This window comes from Pseudopipra pipra, chromosome 2, assembly GCF_036250125.1.
Source record: "Pseudopipra pipra isolate bDixPip1 chromosome 2, bDixPip1.hap1, whole genome shotgun sequence".
NCBI lineage: Eukaryota > Metazoa > Chordata > Aves > Passeriformes > Pipridae > Pseudopipra > Pseudopipra pipra.
The window spans coordinates 3,053,719-3,076,516 of record NC_087550.1 but is presented as its reverse complement, the minus strand read 5'-3'; positions in this window follow the sequence as shown (position 1 = coordinate 3,076,516).

Below are 22,798 nucleotides of genomic sequence, written 5' to 3'. Positions count from 1 at the left end.
TTCATACTGAGACACAACAGCTCAGAGGGACCGCTTACTGAAATATTGTAGGCAATAGAATAAGAGCTGGTAAATCATGGAAAAAAACATCGTTATAATTATTTTAAAACAGCTGAGGTTCTAACTCTACCTATGAATACACAGAACACATTAGTTTATATATTCAAAGGAGCCCCACATACAGCAGCACACCTATGACATTCACAGAGCACTTTGTGGCATGCTTTGAAAGATGGGCCTCTTCGAGACTAATGGATGACAAAAGCAACCTAACTCAGATAAATGAAGAGTTCTGTTGACTTTGATGAGCCTTTATCACGGGTTTCTACCCGTCATGCAGTATGAGAAATGACAAGGAGAAGAGCAAACTGAAGCAAAGGTGTATATGTGTGTCTGTCATCAGCAAATACAAGGCTGGAAAAAACACCAGTGAGTGATTCCTAATGGAAATATCTCAGCTTCACAAGACAACTTTGAAAGGTCTTTAACAAACAGGATTCTTAGTCAAAAATAATATATAGTGAATAAAAACAAATAAAATAATATAAAAACATCATAAGCTGAGGAAAGCAAAGCTTCCAGAATAAATGATCAGTCAGACAAATGAACTATGGATAACAGAGTGAAAAATATGGCACAGTAGAAAGCTATCATTACTCCAGAAGACACTGACAGGGCAACAAATATCAGGCCTGTGTTCATTCCAATAAAAACAAATAAACTGTATTTTGACCAAAGGTGAGTGATACAGTCTTACTGTCTGTAGCTTGGAGTAACATTATCACTCTCATGTGAATGAGACATAAACTTTCCCCATTAGAGAAGGAATATTAAAGGGAAACATCTTATGTTACAGGAAGGGAATTTAATTGTGACATAAAAATCTTTTACATTTACACCACGATTTACCAACAGGTGCAGACAAACCTGTTTCATCTTGTTTCTTTGGTCAGGCATCACCACCCCCCTCAAGGGACAATGAACAAGTCCTGTCTCTGTTTTCCCTCCCTGTTCAATGCCTGTCAAGTATCATGTGAATAAGCACATAAATGGCTAATTTTCTTTTTATTTTCCATGGCATTTAAAACTCTGTTTCATCAGCATTAAAAAAATCTTCTAACAGAAGTCAGGTTGAAGTTAATGACAATTAAGTTATTTTTGCACTAGGTTAGAAATATGAAATATGATCAAAGGCTACGATAAAGGCACTGTCCTTCAAATGTGAGTGATTTTCCTCCTTCACTAGTAAAGGGTTTTTTTCCTGTTTGTTGCTAGAATTAAATTATTGCTGAAATTCTATTACTATCTATTACTAAGCAATTATCAAAATTCCTCTGTGTTGCAAAGCACTCCATGTTCTCAAAGAATAACACAGATTACTGATATCACAGCCTTCAGAGAAACCATTCCTGAAGTCCTATTCAACTTCAGCAGAAGTGTGTGTGTGTTTGTTTATCCTTAATGAGCATGAAGCAAAACTGCGTCTATTTCTATATAAATGTTTATTTTTATGCCAATTTTATGCCTCTACTGCATTAAGTTAAGAAAAAGAAAAAAAAAAGAAAAAAGAAACAGGTGTTAAATGCTGCAAGAAGAATTTTTTGAGATTTCTCTAGGGTGAAAAAAAAATAATCCAAGAATGAGTTTTCCCATTTGTCCATGCGTCAGCAAAACCAGAAACTTCAAATGTCTCAAGAATACTGCTTAAATGGGTATGTTACATAATTTTGAAGAAGTTATCTCTAGTATTACTACATGTGACATTTTCCCCAAAAAACTAATAACTTTTAAAGTGCTATTTAAATCTCTTATAACTGAAAGATAATTAATTTAAAAAATAATCTGAACATTATTACGCTATCATTTACTGCAGATTTAGTGCAGTCTGACGGCCTTTGATACTCCACCATTTTTTAGATGGTTGTATTTTAAATCATTAACTTCTGTGAGTATATCTGTTCATCAAGTCTACATAAGCAGCAAGACCACTACAAAAGATTCATCAGCTCTGAAGGGAGCAGAAGAAACAGCAGCAACCAGCAGCTCCACTGGGGTCTGGTTCTTTCAAGGATGTGAGATAAAATAAACAGTGAGGAATCAAAGAGTATGAATAAATATTACCTGTCCAGTTTAATGTTGACATTGCAATTGTGTCTGTAATTTGCACAAGAGTGCAAATGTGTTTGTGATAGACAACAAAGATTTTTACAGGAGAAGTGGGTGCAAATTCAAAGTTTTCTCATCAGATTTCCTATGCAACCCCTGGAAAGGCCCTTCAAAGCTCTCCTCTTCAGTGTGGGATATGAATCTGCAAAATATTCTGCCTGGAACAAGTAGAAATTTTTTTTAAAAGCAAAGTAAAACAAAACACACAACAGGAATAAGTGTATTAAGAATTTGCCCAAATCTCCCTCCTTTATAAACAACCAGTCAAAACAAAAATAAAGAGAAAAATAAGCAGCAGCATTCCACTAGACATTATCTTCAATATTCTTTTTCTTTCCCCCTCTACAAGCAGACAATAATGAGATAAAGCTGAAATAAAGGACATTCAAAGATGAGAGAAAGAGGAGAATATGTGAAAAAAGGCCCAGGAAATATAATAAAATAACTAAAAATAAAATAGTTTGGTGTAAGAAAGGTTAACCTAGAAAAGTTACCAGAAGTACTCATAAAAATAGATGATGCCAAGATGGTCTCTAACAAAGAGACCTCTTCTGTTAATATCCACAGAAGGAACAGTAAATTAACTTAAACAAAAGGGAAGAATTTAAAACTGATAGCAATTGACCATTTGTACAATACATAATTAGCTTTCATTAATGATACCTTCTTTCATCTTTTTCCATAAAAATAATAAATAGGTTCAAACCACATCATATAAAGAGTCTGAGGTATAACTATCTCCTTTATGAATGAACATGTGTCCTCTAGTAGAGAAAAAAGATAGATGTGACTGAAAGGAGTTCCAATGGAGAAAAATCATCATTGTCCTCTCTGAGATTTTTGCTATAACCTTTGAAACCAGTGATGCTGCTCTCTACCCTGGAAAATAGAGACCTGAACTGATGTGAATTGGCTGAAAAATGTCTCCACCCTAAATGGACCCTCACAAAAAAAAAATCTAAAATTTGGTTCTTCCTTCTCTGACGGAAACATCACGACTGAGTTTGCTTAGAGCTGAATAGGAGTTTAAATACGGATTTTCTTAATGGCCATGAATTGTCACTCTTGAGCTACACGAGTCTCATAAGCAGTATATGTTGTGAAGCTGAGTCAGTAGGGTTGCTTAGTTGTTTTAAAGGCCAAAGTTAGAATTGCCTGAGAGTGAAACTTTTAGATAAGAGTAATTTGGACAGCAATTTTAGTGAAGCTAAAGGTCAACCTAATGAACAATTTTTATTTTTTTTTTTAAATTAAATGGTGTAGAGACTTAATATTTTTAATTACAATAAAATCATAACTTCATGGTAAAACATGGAGAAGGCAGGGTGCTTGTTATTTAAATCTACAGAAAAATTCAAAGACATAAAATGCCTGCATGAGTCCATATGCCTTGGGTTCTGGGAGAGCTGATCCCTCTGTACATTTTGATGAGATGAAGTTGCCTTGTACACTGCAGTCTAGTACTTGCTTTTGATGCCTGTTAAATACTGAAGTGTTTTTTTGAATACTTAGAAATTTTAAAATCCTCTACAGCAGCGAGGGAAAAAAAGAAAATGTTTCACCACAGCAAGGAGAAAATTCCTTTTCTATAGCAATTGAAAGAGAAGCTGGGGCACTGAGAAGAGGGGTAGAAAAAAAACCCTTTTGTTTCATATCTTTTCCTATTTACTTTCAAACAACTTATAAGAATAGGAATATTTTTTTAAAATTTAATACGTCAAAATACAGTTATTCTGTGAGATAACAGCATGGATCTAACTCAGTGGCTATATTTTCAGTACTGAAACATGTTAAACTTTTATCTGCAAAACCACTTTATGGTATAATTATTAACTGAGTTAAAGCTTGTTGTTATAAATGGATTTCTTTACCTTGTATACGCATATGCATGGGACAAGCAAATGCAGAATATGACTTGCAGGACAGAGCACAGAATAAAATAAAATAAAAAAAACCAACAAAACAACAAAAGAGTGTTGTACTTCAAATTCCTGAACTGCTACTGGCATCAGACAGGAATCAGATCAATCCTATTTTCAGTGACATGGTGAATTACAATCTCAAAATCTGATAGGCACATTCAACCCAAATTCTTCCCCCTAATTTCATAGTCCTTCCTTTTTCTTGTCTTGATCTGACCTATTCCTACATCTCCAATAAAATCTCCACCACATTTTCCAGCTGTGATATTATATTTTACTGTTCTGCACTTCCTTTGGGGCCCTTTCTTTTCTAATTATCACACTAAGTAGATCTGGCTTTCTTGCTCACAGCTTGATCACTTTTTTCATGTGTGATACCATCTGCCTAATAGGCTTTCTTATCTGGCTTGGGGGGGAGGGGGACTGCCATTGTAGATTCTGCTGTATATCCCCAGAGATTTTAATCCATGTTTTCTTATCATTAAAAAAAAAAAAAAAAAAAGAAAACCAACAAAAAAACCCCTTCTCATTTTATAGCTGATTTTAGCAACAAGTTTTTTACCCACATGTAACAGAATATGCCTTTTCTGCATTATGTTCATACGAAGCTCATACCCAGTTATAATTTTTTTCTATTCAAATGTGTACATCCAAATAGAGATAGTCATTACATGCATGCCCTAAAAGAAGAATATTTCATTTTTTCTGTCTACTGGCAGAGCAAAAATCTCACCTAGCACAAATCAGAGTTGATCTGATTGATCGTACAGATATTAATAATACAATTATGAGAGCAGACCTAATAATTTTATGATGATTGTTTCTGTTAGACAAATTAATAATAGAAATGCTCCAAGAAATTAAATACTCAGATGCCAGTGGGGAGCACACATGCCTGGGGCTGAATTGAGATGAGCTGGTACAATTCCACATCCCTTCTGGAAGGAGGATCCTGCTCTTTGTGTGCAACAATGCCCATGGCATAAGAGCCACAATATCACCATCTAATTTATTTACTGTGTGATTCATTGATTAATCATTTCTTTGCATTCCATGACACAGAATACTGCACAGAAACATTTGCTAATCCACACAGACACACCTCCTCCCCAGTACAACTGGGCTTCTGTGTCAAGAGAACTGTGGGAAAACTAGAGAGACAATAATAGCAGAACAAATTTGTTCTGCAAATTTTACTTTCACAGGGGATTGTCTTAGTGTTTGACTTTCTGAAGGAAGTTATAATTGATTCTTGGAGGTAAAAGACAATATAATTCAATCTGTGACAGAAAACAGGAAAATAATGAACGGCATCCTTATTTTCTGAGGCTCACGTTGAAAACCAACACTTAGAACGTGTTATCATACTTTTTCTCACACTTTATGAAATCCTGGCCATCTCAGATTTTGTGGCCAAGTACCTCTTGATTTCTAGAGGACCGAAAATGTATTCACAGTAGGTCACTGATATGTTGATACCTTTGCATAAATGGCATCATGTTTATATAAAATCTGTGTTAAGAATGTGGCTGTGACCATCTAGCTTCAAACTGAGGAATCCTCACTTTTTTCACTTGAATGTTCCATTGTTACACCATAAAACCTGCTAAACAGAACACCAGATATACATGTAACTTGATGAAATGCCAGTGACTTCACCGATTTTACCTCAGCAAGAATTTAGACCTGAAGTTTTGGGATATATCAAAACACATATGCAAGGAAACGGCAGTTAAAATAATGCCAATTTATCACATCAATGGCCAAGCAGCAAAAGATTTTGGAAGCCTTCTCAGCAGGTCTGATAGATGAGATAAGGCATCCATAAATGTTCAAGTATCAGTTGTGTGGCATATGTCTCACAGGTGCTTGCTTTGATTAGGATCATAAAAGTTTAAGACTAACTGCTTACCCTTGACCAGTATGTATGTATAGAATCATCATTTCCTGTTCCAGTCAATGCTTTCATGTTGGAAGAAATCCATTTACCACACTTACCACTGCATCTAAGCCAAAGCTACCTTGTCCTCATTGCTATTTAAACCCAAATCAGCCACCCCAAATAGACACATGACAGACAGGATAATCTGCCATTCAGACAGCACAGAGCTGGTGTAGGGGACACACAAGAATATGATGAAGAATTTCTTCACCTGAAAGGGAAATGTAGTGGTATTCCAGTCACCTGGGTGCACTGCTGTTTCAGCTGAAATATGCTTCAGTGCACCACACAATTATTCAGCCATCTGCACAATGCCAGTACAACACACAGGGAACTTGGATATAGCCACAAATACATTAATTGTACTGGTAAACCTTTTTCACAAATCAATACTGTTCCTCTACACTAACCTGGATGCAAAGCAACAGAAGCCAGTAAATCTCAGTTATTCATTAGTTCTGTCGTCAAAGGTTCCACACATAGCTCCATTTTCATTACTGTTGCTTTATTTGATATCTCTGTGGATATTGAATAGATTCTTACAAGTACTCTGATCCACTCAACTGAATTGTTTGACTTTTTACCCATGTTTCTCTAAGAGACTGGAGTCTGACACAATTCCATATCTATTACCTGTAGGTTAGTCTGAGTACCTGTGAAAGACATTCCTTCATTTAGCTTTGACTTAGAGGAGCCTGTTAATTTTAGAACTGCACTGTGAGTAGGACATCTGGTAGGAGACAGCACAGCTGTTCAAATACTGGACACCCAGTTGTATATAACCTTATGGTCCAGTTGTATATAACCTTATGGTCGTGTCCATCATTCTTGGATTTATCCACCATCACGCAAAAAATAATCCACTCAGTGAAAAAAAAACCCAGCCCTTATCTGTCTCATCAGGAAGATTGGACTAAACTTTGACATGGGAAGATTGTAGCAGGCAGAGGTAAAATAAAGCTATAATGAAAACATAAGAGAGAAAAAAATAAAAAAAAAATCCAAAAGCAGCTTAAAAAGTAACAATAAAAAAAATGGAAAAAAGAAATACAAGAGCCAGATTATCAGCATCTATAAAGATACTATGCCTCAAATAACATTGATTTTTTTCCACAAAATTAAAAAAAATAGGGAGGGAGGGAGGGAGAGGGGGTAAAAAAAAAAAAAGATAATATGAGGCGATTCTGATCACTCTACTACCTTATATGAAAATTCTACAATCTTTCAAAATATTGATATCAGTACAGTTTTGTAAGATAAAAGGAAAGTTTTCTCTGAAAAGTCTTAATTTTAGAAGCTCTTCTGCTTTTCAGAATGACAGCTGTAAGTATGGTAGTAGCAATAACTGGTAAATGAAGTATAAAAGATAGCACTGCTTCTTTCTTCTACATTTTCTGTTAAGTTACAAATTATTCTGCTGTAGTTCCTCTCTTTTTTTTTTAGGACACAAATAAATATTCCAGATAAAGAAAGCTACAAATTGTGTGTCTCTTTTTACTAATGATTACCTTTTAAATACAAGATTTTACTTTTCCTGATTGCCTTCCCAAACTGCCTGATAAGTTTTACATAGGGAAAACTCCTAGTCCCAACAAGGGAGAAGCCTAGAGAAAAATGTTCCATCTGAACTTGAAGAAAGCAATTTATTGCAAGAACCTGCAGGCATTGTACCCTCTGATACTGTGCAGTTGCATCAGGTTCTAAAATCTTGAAGGACACCAGCTGAAAAGCTAAAATTAGTAACCTTTGAACCTACATTTCAGAATATTTTTCTTAGGTCTTTTCCTAACCCAGAGAACGATAGTCAGCTTCATTATTCAGACTTAGAGATGTGAAGTATTTGAGGCAGCATTATTCAAACCACATAATCCATTCCAACATTTCTAGTTATCTTAATGATGATGAATATGAAAGAAAAAATAATCAAAAATATTATAACTTCATGATATCTCTTTGTAACATTTTAAAAACATGTTTGACTTTTAACACAGTTGGTTTTGGTAGAAGAAATTCAGCGCTGACTTTCTTTTTTTAATTTTTTTTGTGATTTTAAAATTTATTCACGCATCTTAATGAGCTGTTCGATCTCAGAGAGTCCCAGAATCGGATCTCAAACAGCACTAGTAACCAAAAAAAATCTGTGATGTGGACTGCAGGCATCGTGTTAATAACTTAGACCCCAGAGTGGGTGTTTAGCAAGCCTGGAAACCACCTGAAAGTGGGTGGGCACTCCCAGTGCAGGGTGATGCCACCTGCTCCACCTCAGCCTGAACAGTGTGGTGTCTGTTGCTAACAAACCCAGATCCAGAAATGTGGTAGCTCCTCTGAAGTTGAGTCTTCTAGGGAAGCCACCTCTGAGTGAATCAGAGCTGCTCACACAAGCACGCACCAAAAATGCTAAGCAGTGATCCCTGGTACCAAAAATATAGTGGTGCATCATAATAATCAATCCTAACAATCCAGCCAAATGAAGCAGAAATTTATGAAAGAGGTGGGTTTATCTTTTAGGGGTTTTTGGGAGGAGAGGGAAGTTTCTGGCTTGTTTGGTTGCCTTGGTTTGCTTTGTTGCGTTGGGGAGTTTTACACCAGGAAATAAAAAATGGTTATTTACACTTCTCAGACTGTGGTAACTCACCAGCTGCCACAGGCAGAGTCTCATCCCAAATTTAAAGGGCAGTCTAAGGAGTTTCCTCTTTTCCCATTGAAGTTCTATTTAAAGATGAAGTGGGGAAAGCTGATCAGAGCAAAGACAGGAATTCTGCTTCTGCGTGAGCTGGGAGACACTGGTTCCCTGATCTACCCTGTGCATTCAACATCACAGTGTCTTCTGAGACAACAGAGTCATTTCATCACTAAAACAGAGTAGAGGGGACAGAGAAGTCAGGACTTCTCCCCTTGTGTAAGCCTCTGTGCTATAAAGTTATGTACTTACCCTCTTCCTAAATCCTGGAGGATTCATCTGAATCTTATATCTAACTCTCCACCATGAATGTTTTGCTGCTGTAATGCATATTAAGAAAAAATATCACTTATAAAATTTAACAGCTAAAATAGAACTTGTTACTCCAATGGATATTGCTCCTGCCCAGTGAAACAGCACATAGAGCTACGTGGAACACACCCAGGCACTTTTCTAGAGAAATTATAATAATCATCATATCTGTACCAGTGAAAGTTTGCTACACAAACCTGTAGGTTTTAAAACCTGTCTTAGAGTCCGGAACACAGGTTCTAACTGTAGTCCTGATATTACCTGTAAGCAGGTTGATGGTTGGACTCAATCTCAGAGATCTTTTCCAACCTTAAAGATTCCGTGATTCTGTGATTCTATGATAACACCACAGTCCCCCTTGCAGGGGGAAATCTTGCATTACAAGTTAGACAGGCATTAGAAAAAATTTCACCAGTAAGCACAGAAGTGCTGCCATCTAAGAACTTTTCTAAGGAAAAAATTATAATTATTTAAAATAGAAGGAAAGAATGTAAAATTTGTTTATTCTGATCTTTGCCCATATTCAAACAGATTTGTGGGGGGAAAAAAAAGGCAACTAAAATGTTGTTTTAATTCCATTTAGTTTCTTCAAAACATTCTATATATTGTAGGTACTTTGATCTGCTAAAGGGACCCACTTGCCAGAATCTCCATCACACACAAATGGTAGATGTGCAGTGTTACCATAGAAATGGGACAGCACCACAGAAAAAAGACAGATAATCCTGTGTGTATCTTGAATGAAGACACAATATCTATGCATGGGAAAGCAGCATGCTGGGATCACTTCCTAAAATGATGATGGAGTTGCCTCTAAAATTGCTGTTCACGATTTCTGCAGGGTTTACAATGACTGACTCCAAGACAGAGTGCAAATAGGAAACAAAGAAAAACCTTCACTAAGACTCCCTGCAGAGGATACATATGGATCAAGTGGGAAAAAGCAGTGTATGTATACTAAGCAAATTGTAAGGGTAGAAAAAGGAAAAAAGAGACTAATTTAAAGAATGAGAAACTGAAAAAATTATGAGTGAGGTGAAAGGGAACACAAGTGAGAACTGAGAGTGGAGGGTGAAAAACTTGACAACAGAAATTATAGATAAAACAGACTCAAATGGGAAAGAAAAATGAGAAGCAGTGCAGGAAAGTGAACAGAAAGAGGAAAAGCAGAGATAAGAATAACAATGAGAAAACACCTAGGAGAAAATAATGGAAAAAGAGGTATTGAGAAGAAAAACACAGGAGGAAATGGCAAAACTTAAGAGGAATTGGAGCACCAGCTGACATTGAAGAAGCTACATATCCCATAATTTGAAGACATAAACTCCAGATATATATTACTTTTTAAATATTAATAACAAAGCAATATTGTGTCTCACAGTATCGTTATTAACAACACAGTAAGGAGAGTTTACAAAATTTAACCACACTTTATTTCTGGAAAATGATCATTCATTTTTTGTGTAATATTTGCCCATGTCTCTCAGTTTTATTATGTTTCTTCATTAGGGAAAAAAAACCAAACCAACAAACCACAAGCAAAATCTTGGCCTGAGATTAAAACCCTAAACCCCTGATAGTAGGTACCTGGCCAGGTTTTCAGACTTTTGAGGGACTCTAACAGGAGTTGACAGCAGGGTTCTGCTTGCTTATTTACATGCCTAAATAAAGGACATGGCTCTCTGGTGATGTTTGTTTCCTTTTTTCTTCAGTTCAGGTCTAAACCTTACATGGACAGTTCTTAGTGAGGATAAAAGAGCACTTACCATTTTTACATACAAAACCAAATATGCTAGCTTAGCATCTTTGTTGCTATTTAAGTTTAACATCCTTATAACTTTTAAACAATGGTATTTATTCTTACACTTTAGAAAATGAAGTTGCCTATATTTTTGGAGGGAAAGAAAAGCTTAGAGTTATTTTAATATTTTTAGCTTGACAAGTCTCTCAGTTCTTTTGCCAGACTAGCGACTTTATCAGTCCTTTTCAGAACTTTTGTATCTTTCTAATGTGTTTTATGATGAAATAGTGTCATAAGAAGACTTTCTTAAAGAATTGAAGCAATCGGAAATCGGAGATAGCATAAATTTACAAATGCTTCAAAAACAATAACAAAACCAAAATCAGTAATCAATGTATTTGATTTTACTTAATCCAACCTATTTACCTAAAAAACTAGAGATGGATGAAATTAAATAGCCCTAGCTTCCCAAATTAAAAAAAAAATAATAAAAACCCACTTTTATTATTTCTACAAAAAGACATTTCTGCTCCTTTATAATGATGTATTCTTGTTTTGACACAACACAGTGTGAAAATTAAGTCCAGAATATCAGACAGTGAAAAATGCAGGATTAAAGCATTGTGTACCTGAAGGCCTGACAAATGATAAATTAGGAAGGGAACCAATCTGTTAACTTTTCCCATGCTACACTCAGGGACAAATCTCTGAAGGCACTTCCACTGTTGTCAAAGTTTCATTAAGACACAGAATCTTTCCCAGGGTTCTCCAGGTGCCAGTTTGATGGATGTGCACTACACTATCTGTTTCTGGGCACTGAAGTGGGTTGCAATACCTACTCTACAGCTGTCAGGTGTTTGTTAACTTGAGCATTTAAACAACAAAGACCACATAAATACAGGCTAAAAATGCAGAGTAAACAAAGGCATAAAGCTGTGCAAGAAAAACACCACCTGGAGAAGTCCATAAGTCTGGAGAATTAAGATTGCTGAAGGGAGAAATTAATTTTCTGTTCTTTTTCCACTGCACTTATAAGACTTTCAAAAACAGAGTTTCTGGAATGACTTTTTACAAGTTTTACAGTTTTCAGAAAATTGAATTCATTTGCAGCCCAGCCTTAATACTCAAAAGCATAAATTTACTATTGTCCCATTTTTATCTTGCCACAGTCTCATTATAAAACCAAAAATAAATATAATAAAAATGTTTTAAAACATTAGGCCTAACTGACAAGTCATTTTCCATAGGTATGAAAATATATTGTCAGAAGGAGAATCAGCCTAAAAATACATAAATCTTTTTGTAATGTTAATTATCTTACTTGTAACATAGCCTCTGTCAAATTCCCAAAGAGAATATAGTGATAATGAAGGTTTGACCTTCTGCTTGTATAACCAAATATGCAATATCAATATTCCTTTTCTCCCATACCTATCACTTTAATGTTTATAATTGAAAATACATTTGTTCATTTAAAGAATGTGGTTACATTATTAAAGTTTGAATTGAAAGCCTTATAGAAAGACAGTGCATCAGTAATGTAGTTGTCATTGCAATTCCTTGTGAATAGAATTCATTGCAATGCATAAATTAATTTGTAACCATTGTAATCAACAGCATCCCAATGAAATCACAAATATATTGGGCAGAATTAACAACTCTGGAACACACAGCAGTTATGTTAGTAGCCTTGTTATGCAATTAACTTGTCAGTAGAAAGAAATTATATGAATATCTGAAGAGCCCTTAGTAATCTGAAGTTTTAGTACTAGCAAGGTATACGAATAAGATTTACTCAAAGTTTGCATTTGAACAGCGGGTTACTTTGCAGAATGATGATATCCTTTAAGATTTTAACCACCCACTGAATGTTTTAAAAATCTACTCACAGGACATACTTGTGATCCATGCTAAGAAAATACATTTATTGGTTTCACATAACATGTTTAGTGTACTGATCTATTTAAATGAAAGTGGTTAAACTCTACAAACTTAAATGTAAACGTATGCATTCCAGCTTTTGAAAAAGCACAGACACTTCTGCTGAAAGATGAAACACTGATTTCCAAAGCATTCATCTTAAATACTCTGCTGCAAGTTCAAATTCTCAAGAAAATAGGAAACAGGATGAAAGGGGCCTTCTCCTGTATTAGGTGAGTCCACCAAACATTTGCTTCTGCAGTCCTGCAGCAGAACTAATATTGCAGCAGAACTATTGTTGCAAGCAGTTAAAATTCCCAGCACACATTTTTTTTCTGGTCTCATTGCTCTGAGAATTTGGAACCTGCTTTTAATTTCCCTCATAAATTCATATGTGCTGAGGTTATCCTTATTTGTCTTTTGACAAGCGTTATCTGTTAGCTGAAATTTCCCCCTGCTCCATGCTTGTCTTTTATACATTTAAACATTGCTTTTATTTTGCTAGATCCTTTCTTTGCCCCTATAAGCAAGGCTCCCACTTCCTCAATCATTCTAATACTCTTTCACTTAATCTTCCTGAACGCAGGCAACAAGAATTACACAAGGTGCTGCAAGTGATATCTCTTCTGTCTCCCGCATAAAAGAGAAAAAAAGACTCTATTTATGCTGGAAATAGCTCACTCAGTACAACTTCCACAAGCAGGGAAAACAACTTCCCCTTTGCTGCCAGTGACTTTAATCCAGAGATAGGGATCTCTGAGGAAGATCTCAAAATGCTGGGCAAAACAATACCAGTCACTTCAGAAGGTCTGGGGGGCAAGCCCCTGAATCCTGTGCCATTTTCTTCCTCTCTGATTTTTTTTCTGTCTTCTGAAACTGTAGAAAGAAACATTCATCTCATTCTTTCAAGTACAGGGTTTGTTTTTTTTTCTATCACCCAGTACTTTGCTGTTGGTGAAGCTTCCCTAGCTTGGAAAATGTCTGTATGCTGATTTCTGTGCACTGTTCATTCTATACGTTTCACTTCATGCTAATTCTGTGATTCTATGTGACTTCCTATGTATTCTGCTCTCAAGAGATTCAAAATAAAATTAGTTTCCCAAAAGTTAGTTAAATATCATGCTTGTCTTATTCTCTTATTTCTTATTTATCTCTGATGCCACTCCACATCTTCCTACTTTACAAATTTGATCGGACATATTTTATTGTCTTCTAGTCTGGAGTAATTTTGGCAACATCTGTCCATCTTGCAGGCTTTCTGCTTTTACCTAAGGCAAGATGATGTTCCACACAAGAGCTCTCTAAAGAACTGCACTGAAGAACTGTTACTTCTTCAAACATTTCTCCTGAATGAAGACTCTTTAGAATTCTGAGCTGAATGCACTGCCCCCTGAAATTCATGTGAGGTAATATCAAATGCTATAAGCAAAAGAAGCCATATTTTCCTCCATTTATATACATACACATATAGATCTGTAAATATATATACAAATATTTGGAATACTAGAACCTTCAATTTTCATTCAGAAGCTTTTAGATTTGCTCCTTCTTTGCAGTGATGTCAGTTAAGGAAGATTTCTCTTTGGCATGCTGAAATTATTTTGTCTTGAGAGACAAAAAGGGCTACACTGTTAACTGCCTGTGGATTCATATTTGTACCACACTATTTTATTTAAAAACAGGTGTTTTATAGCCCCTGGCTTTCAAAAATTCCTTCCTCCCAAGTATGCTGAGCACTGGCTGGAAATTGTGTTTGAGTTGACAGGTCTTTTCCTGGCACCAGAGAAAAGGGGACAGGGAATGCCCTTATTCCTCCAGCCTCACTTGTCCCCTGCTTGCTGGAACAACTTTGAAATGAGAAATGGGCAGGGGAACTCTAGGATAGATAAAACTTTCCATTTCCTGAGCAAATACTCTAAACATTATGAAATCTGATAAAGACTACTTTGCATGTATAAAATGTGTGTTTATAAACACAACCACCACATTCTCTTGGCAGTGGTCTCATTTTAAAGGGAAATGTGATAGATACATGGTTATAGCTGTGGATACCACATGAAGAAGGCTGGGATCAGTCTTGGCTCAGGTGCACATGAGGGAGGGTACACTGCACAATTTTTTTTTTTACTTTTTTATTTTATTTTTAATAGCTTATAGGCATGGCAGGGACGAGCCATACGAGTAAAATAACACCTTAGATCACAAATAGTGACCCTGGCCAAGGACTTATTCTCTCTCTAGGATCCTCTTTCCAGCTGTGAACAGCAGATGTTACTCAAGGTGCCACCTGACTGTGGTGCCCAAGACCTGCAGAGAGACCGACCCACCATGAATCTGTCTGGGCTAAACTTCTGGGTTGCTTAATCCTCAACCCCAGATACCTTTAAGGTAGATATTGCATCACTCAGCCAGTGGATTTCTGAATCTTTCAGTGCCTGGCACTGGGATGTGAGTGTTGGGGGATATTTTACCTTTAGCAAGTATTCACACACAAAAATGATCTATGCTTCATGAAATGTTCTCTTACTCATGAAAGAAAAGAGCTGCAGGGCAAAAAATGTTCTGCTTCTTTGAGAACTTACAAAGTGTGATTTTCTGCAGGTGATCATTTTTAGCAGAGCTGTAGCCACTGCACACACAGCAGAAAAATTTCCCTAGCCAAAGCTCAAGCTTTTTGCTATGTGAATCAATCTTTCTTTTGTCTTCATTATTCTTTACTGTAAATACATATTTAAATGTGCTTTATCCATATCTCTAGTATTCCCCAACATTATTATCTTTGGATAGCCTCATTAGATGGTAGGAAAAAGGTTGTCATACACACCATCATAGTTTAAAAGAGACTCACATTTCCTTTGCAATTTACCCTGAGAGAAGGGTGGATAATAGCAGTGATATGAAAATTATGGCTACCTATTTTTCCTAATGATTAGTCACCACAAAAAGATTGCTTATAGTCTGAGTCATAACTGGCCTTAAGTGTGAGCATAATGCTTCTGATTTGTAAAACATCTGATTTGTGTCATTTATCCATGCCTCTCCTACTGTTTATTTTCAAGCTTTTGCACATTTACCGTAAAATAATAAAATTAAATATCGTAAACCCTGCTTTGGAAGGCCATTCTCACAGCAGTCTGAATAAATGATCTGAATCACATGCAGCATTTTATAATTCAGTAAGAGATGAAAAACAATAAAACTGACAGGAAAGCTAGGCATTCTAGGAACATTTTGTTCTATTATAGTCCATCATGGTGGTATTTTGCACGTTGATGTTACTCAGTTTTAAAGGAGTGACGTTTTTATCTAGGCAGTAAGGTTCAGTCAATTTATGCCAGTAGATTTTTCTGCCTTCTTAAACAGGGACAAAAGCTAGAATTTAAGCTCTGACTCAAGTATGTCAAACATAACGGGCTGCAGATTGAGTCTGCTGCAGGGAATTAGAAGATTTAAATTGTGATAAAATGGGATCGATTTCACTGGTTACAAAGAAGAATAGTGACTTTCTGAAACAAAAATAAGAAGAAAGAGAGAGAGAAGAAATCACTCAGAGAATTGCTTTTTTTCCTGACATTGTCACTGGAGTCTTGGAAAAAGGCTAGCAGTTCTAAGAGTAGTACATGGTGTTTTTGAGTTTCACAGACACTTCATGTTCTACAGTTCTATACATGGAAGTCAAAGAGAAAAAAAAAATTAAGTAAAATACTACACTGTTGCACATATCCTGGGAAAACTATTTAGAAAACCATGGTAAATTGCTCTGAAATTTTGGCATTACTTATTTCATCAGGATAAGAACAATTGTATTTTGGAGGATATTTTAGTAAGACATTAGTTAATAACACTGGATTTGAAAGAGAATGCAAACGTGACATTCCCTACTTTTTCCTATAGGTGATCCCTTCACCAAGACTAATTCTCAGCATCTGTAAACTGCAGTCAGTTTGCTTAAAATATGTTACAAATGTTAACATGAGGAACTCTCAATATGAGAGTGAATAAGAAGTGAGTGCAATTGAAACATAAGATTATCTGTAGAATATTTTTTCTGCAAAATGAGAAAGTCATGGAATTAGTGACAGAAAGCTGAATGTTTAGTTTTTGTTTTGTTTTGTTATTAGGTTTTACCTCAATTTTTATCTGAGAGCAAACACTCCTTTAAACATGTATTTAATCAATTACAGATTTAGCTTTGGACAATGTTATATTAAGCATTTACTGGAATAATGTATGTGTTTGGAAATAGAAGTAGAAAGCTAAGGTTTACTTTGGTTTTACACTATTGTAGTTGATGACTAATGCACACATTTTAAGGGAAGAGGGGAATTTCTTTTACATATAAATGCATAAATAAATTTGTAAATACATAAATAAATAAGTAATAGAAATATAATAAAAACCACAAGTATAAGAAATTTCTGATTGTAAGGCTTACACTTATTCCTGCAGGTCTCCCATTTCATTACTATGATAGAGTTTGGTTACAAACTATTGAGTGTTTGAGGACAAATATAGAGTGGGGTTCATAGTGAAAAAAGAAAAACTTCTGTGTCCTTTTAGGTACATCTGTACACACACAAATTTATAGAAATTTGTATATGAATAGAGACAAATATTGCTATGGCATTCAACAGACTGTTAAAAACAAAACTGGTTTAAATATTATGTCTAGGTTACCTTCTTAACATGCCCGACCCCACTGTCTGAGCCACCTGACTTGCACTGTGACCAGAGAAATTGTGTCAGCCACTCTCTGTACTGGAAAGCCAGTCCAAGTCTCACTGCTGTAACCCACCCAAACACGTTCCTGATGTATTCCATGTATTATACGTTGTAAAACTATGTCATGTATCAGAACAAGATAGTAGATGTTGACACTAAAATGTCTGATAATTCTATAAACCTGTTCATAAATTAATTAACAATAAGAAATAACATAAAATAAAACAAAATAAAATAAAATAAACCAAAATAAAAATGCTAATAGTGGCATTCATAACCACTTAGAAAAAACAAATGTGGAATAGATTTCTTATAAGTATGTTTTTGAGAAGACAAAATCTATTGATTGTATACTAGAAAAGCATAATCTAAGAAATTGCAAGTAAATTCTTGTTTACAGAAAAAATACGATGACTTCTTGCAATTACCTAATGGATAATGTTAAAAAATGTTCTAAAACCCTCTAAAAATAGAGTATAAATGTTCAATAGATAAGAGAAGGAACCACCAAAAAAATGCTGGTATATGAACCGCAGGAAGCTACAGTAGGTGTCTGAAGCAGTTGATGATTTTCAAAAGAACAAAGAGAATGTGAGGGGCTGTTAATAAGTCTTTCAGGAGAGCTGGACTTGAGCCACATAGTGCTTGGTCTGCAAATACTATGTTTAAAAATCAATCCTTTGCTTCACAGGAAGCCAATGTACTTTTGTCAAAATTAGAGCAACATGAACATCTGTCTTGGAGCCAGTTAACCATCTCACTGCTTGTACTTTTCTGGTGTTCCCTTTCCTCCCATAAGAGTAGGAGAATAAAATCATACACATCTGCAGAAACCCAAAGGTTAATACATTTACAGCAAGTGTGTCTGTGTGAACACACTTTAGGATCAGTGATACAAAATTCAGACAGTCATCAGGGCAAGACAGAACTTGAGGATATAGGGTCTCAAATCAGAAACTGAAGCCTGTACAAAGTTAGAAGCAATAAAAAATGTTGAGGATAAGTGAGAAAAAAGCAACATGGGATGCCAATTCGCATTTTCAAGGTTACCTTTCAGAATATTTTAAATACGTTGTTAGGAAGCACTAACTACGAGATGTTGATGCCAGCATTGAACTTTTAATTTCTACCTTCAGTTAGATTTTCTTCCAAAGACAGGTTTTGAGAGAAAACTTTTTGTTGGGTTTTGTTTGTTTGTTTGTTTTTTTCCTATTTATAGAATACTAATACTGTAGGGGAAAAAAAAAAAAAAAAGAAAAAGAAAAGATCTTCCTACCAGGAATAGTTTTACTTTCAAAATATTTCTAAACAGAATCATTACTTTCCAAAAGATTAAATGCCCACTGCTATAACCATTGATCAGTGGATGGATCCATCTCTTCCTTGAACTCATATGTGGGTGCAGGTGACTTGTACAGGGGAGCATGATCAGGTTCAGCTCTGCCTTCTGAATTCTGCTCTGGGGACCACCTGGCAAAAATCTTGAATTTGACTCATTCCCTCCAATGGCATTGCTACTTCCATCCCTGGGGCAGGATTTTACCCAAGCTATTTACAGAACCATTTTGATGCCATGCAAAATCTCATTACGGTGTCACAAGAGGGAGAGAGGCATGGAAATGAAATATTCCTACAGCAAACCCTGTCACACTTGAGACTGGAATAGACTGGAATACTGCTCCCTGTGTGAACCTCACTCTGTTAATAGGTCTCAAACCCTCCAGCAAGCTGCAGATTAAATATCTCAGCCTCAGTGGAGCAGACCCATCATGAATATTGTGTAACAGTGGGCATCCAAGCAGAAGAGACGAGATGCTTCCTCTCAAAAGCAGACCAAATTCTTTTGCAGCAGCACCTGGCACAAGCTAAAGTTTGCAACAAGCCTTGCCACATCTACCAAAGGCATGTTTATTTACCATTGCCCAAGCCTTTTTAAATCACAAACACTTACACTCCTGGAATTTCATTTGTTAGGGACCTCTCAATGCAGTGCTATGTGGCAGGTTTCATCTTGGGCTAGAAATAATAATATTTCAAGCTCTTAAGAGAAATTAGCCACACCTTAGGAATAAAATCCTTGCATGAGACAAAAAAAAAAAAAACCATAGGAAAAAAAAGGTCACTAAGAAAGAAGAATTACAGCTACCAGCTGACTCAGCTGCCCCTTGAAACTAAGAATAGACAAATAAAAGAACTTTATGGGCTTGCAAGCTCAAGATTAATCTAACGATCATTTTCAATTTCATTTCCTGTTTGCTGCTATTAAGTAGCTGGGTTATTGTTCTTTTTCAAGAACGTGAAGAGAATAGTGAAACTGCATGTGGATTTTGGTATTTTGGGCAACCCTTTCCTCTTACTGGAGGGACTGAATTGCAAAGAGTGCACTGAAAACCACCTAACTCCATTTCCCCCCACACACACTCGATGAGAAAACCTATACAGTACATTGATCACAGGTCTTTCTCACATGGAAATCACCTTCTGCTCTCTCTCCTATACACCAAATCTTTCTAAGTAAAATAAGAAAGTCAATGAAACAAGGAAGGTGAAAATACAGACCCTTGCCTGCTTTAACATAATTATGTTTTCTTGTGGTAAGACACAGTACTTTCATTTCTTCCCTGGATAGTGGCTCATTAATCATTTTAGAGTACTCTTTCTAAGCTAAAATTCAGCCTTATAACACACCTTGTGGGAGAGTCCCAGGACACTAAATCTTGGTGCATTAAGGGTCAATAATAAATGATATTAATCCTCTACACATGAATAAAAGGCACTTTAATAAGTAGCGAAAACAATAAACAAGACTGAAAGGAATGTGATTATGACAACTTGTCATGGAATATTAAATAATGTAGCATTGATATAATTAAGGATCAGAGATAGGGATACATCAAAATAACTTATGCTAATTATTTCATTTGAGAGTTAAGAAATATTGCATATGTATCTAGACCCATATTTGTATCCTTATTTACATATTTATAGCATTTTAACTATACTAGCACAATGGCTATTTCCATTTTGCTCCTTACAGAGCCTCCCTGCAGCGCTAATCAAATCCTGACATCTGACTCTAACACTAAGAGTTTTAAAATAATTAAGCACTTTAACCTAATGAACTTGCATTTTAATCCACTGTATTTGTTTAGAGAAAACCCAGGAGGCCAGTAATGAGATATGGAGTTTTACACAAATTTATAGTGAATGTTCAGCTTAAGCCCAGGTCAGGAGCAAGACAGATCTGAAACTTCCTCTTCAGTCATAACACAGCAAAGCGATGGCAGAGCACATTATATGAGATTAGATTTTTCTTGCTCTAATAAAATGCATTAGTTGTTTCAATACACTGCTTGCATAGAGCTCCCCAAACTAAAAAACTCAATTGACTTAAATTGATGCTTGCAGCAGGCCAAATACTGAATGGAAATGAAGCCTATGCAAGAATTTTATGACCGTGGCTGTGCCAGAACAGGGTAAGCACACAGGTGAAATGGGAAAGGGGAGCTTGCAACTGCCATTGCCGTGTCTTTGGACATCAGTCCCAATGCCAGTTTTATCCACCCTGCATTCCTTTACCCAGAATGATAATGCCAAGGGCTCGAGGCAGGCTTCTGGCGTGCTCAGATCCATGTCAGCGGGCAGGTAAAGAGATCCACAGGGAAACACATTATCTGGCTGTTCACAGCAAGCCTCACCAAGGGAAGGGCACACAAGCTGGCTGTGTTTCCTCAGCTTCATAAAGGTTTACCTCTCAAAGAGGCTAAAAAATTCCAGGAAAGAGATAGTTTTATAGATTTACCATCCATGCCTACTTTTTTTTTTTTTTTTTTTTTTTTTTTTTTTTTTTTTTTTTTACTTTTACCCTGCATCCCACCAAAAAATTTAGGAATTTATATATCCTTATGTACCAGTGAAGCAAGCCAAGACTATCAAACAGGAAAGTAAGACACTATCTGCTTTCCAAACAATTACTTCTCTGTGTATGATTCAGAGAGAGGAGTTAAACCTTAGTCTTATAGAAGTGTCTCCTAGCCAAGAGGATTTGTTTATTCCTGCATGAACACTCTGGAGATTTTCTTCTCTTTTTTTTTTTTTTTTTGCAACAATAAAACACTTTTCATCATCATGGCTCTGCAGCCTCTTAACACAGCAATGCATCAGACACTAAGATTGAAGACACTGGGGCTGTGGGGTGGGATGAATCCTGCAGGACACACTGAGACATCCACACTGCTGAGCACCCAACAGACTGACAGCTGGAGCATTTCCCTGGGCTACAGAAGGCTGGTTTAAGTTTCTGTGCTCCTTCAGCATGTGCTTTGAGGTAGCTGGATTACCTCTGATGATATGGAAACAAAGACACCAAGTCATGAATGCACAGTGCAGCTTCTAAGCATTCAAAAGTAACAGGCTGTTTCCCTCTGCTAAGCATCATAGCAATATTCCTGTTACCTGTCCTGGTTTTCTAGCTTCTCCTTTTAGTTACATTCTCACCACACCCATGAAGAGTGGAAGATTTGGGAATTACTGCATTTGCCAGCCTAATCTGTCAAGAAATTTCCTGATTTTTCTTGATAGTTTTTAAAAAAACACTAACAAATGTTGTAGAGCCTGTAGAGAAGATAGTGATGCAAATGTGACCCAGCAACACCAAATGCCAAGTTATCCCTCTAGTAGCACACTACATGGGCAAAGGTGGGATGCAGTGGGAAGTAGAAGAGAATCTACCAACAGGTGACCAAGCAATAAAAACAGTAGGGAATACCCAAATCATCAGGGATGGGGCTCTGCTTCCCTTCAAATAAAATAGGCTGATGATACAATATGCTTTTCATTTCCTTCAGTACATTTTCCTTTGATAATTTTGAAGGAAACGTTACCGCACTGGAAAGGGCTTCAATGAAATAACAGTCAAAAGAACCTTTTTCATTCTGTTTGATAGATCATAGCAAAAAATAGTGAATTTAAGGCAGTTCATTGTGCTAGTATTAAGTTGCTTTAGAGTTCTGAGATGAGACTCATATTGTACTAGTATCAAGTTTCTTTAAAGTTTTGAGAAGAGACTCATGGTATCTTCTGCTCTTCATTTTCCAATGTTCTTTATTTTTCTGAAAGATTAATGCATACTTCATCACTTCCATATATTTGTGCTCAATACTTCATATGAGAACAGTTTGGTTTGTTTCTGTAAGTCTGCCTGGGTTCAAGTCTGCTGTTAAACACTCACTTTAGGTTTGGAAAGCAAGGAGCAGAAAGATCCACAAAATCATTCACAAAATTAACTGCAACAGGAGCAAACCAGAAAGTTAAATATTTGTGCATATAACTTGAAAAGCCAATGTTAACTGGGTTTTTTATTGTTAATGCAATCGCTGAGGTTTTGGTAGAAG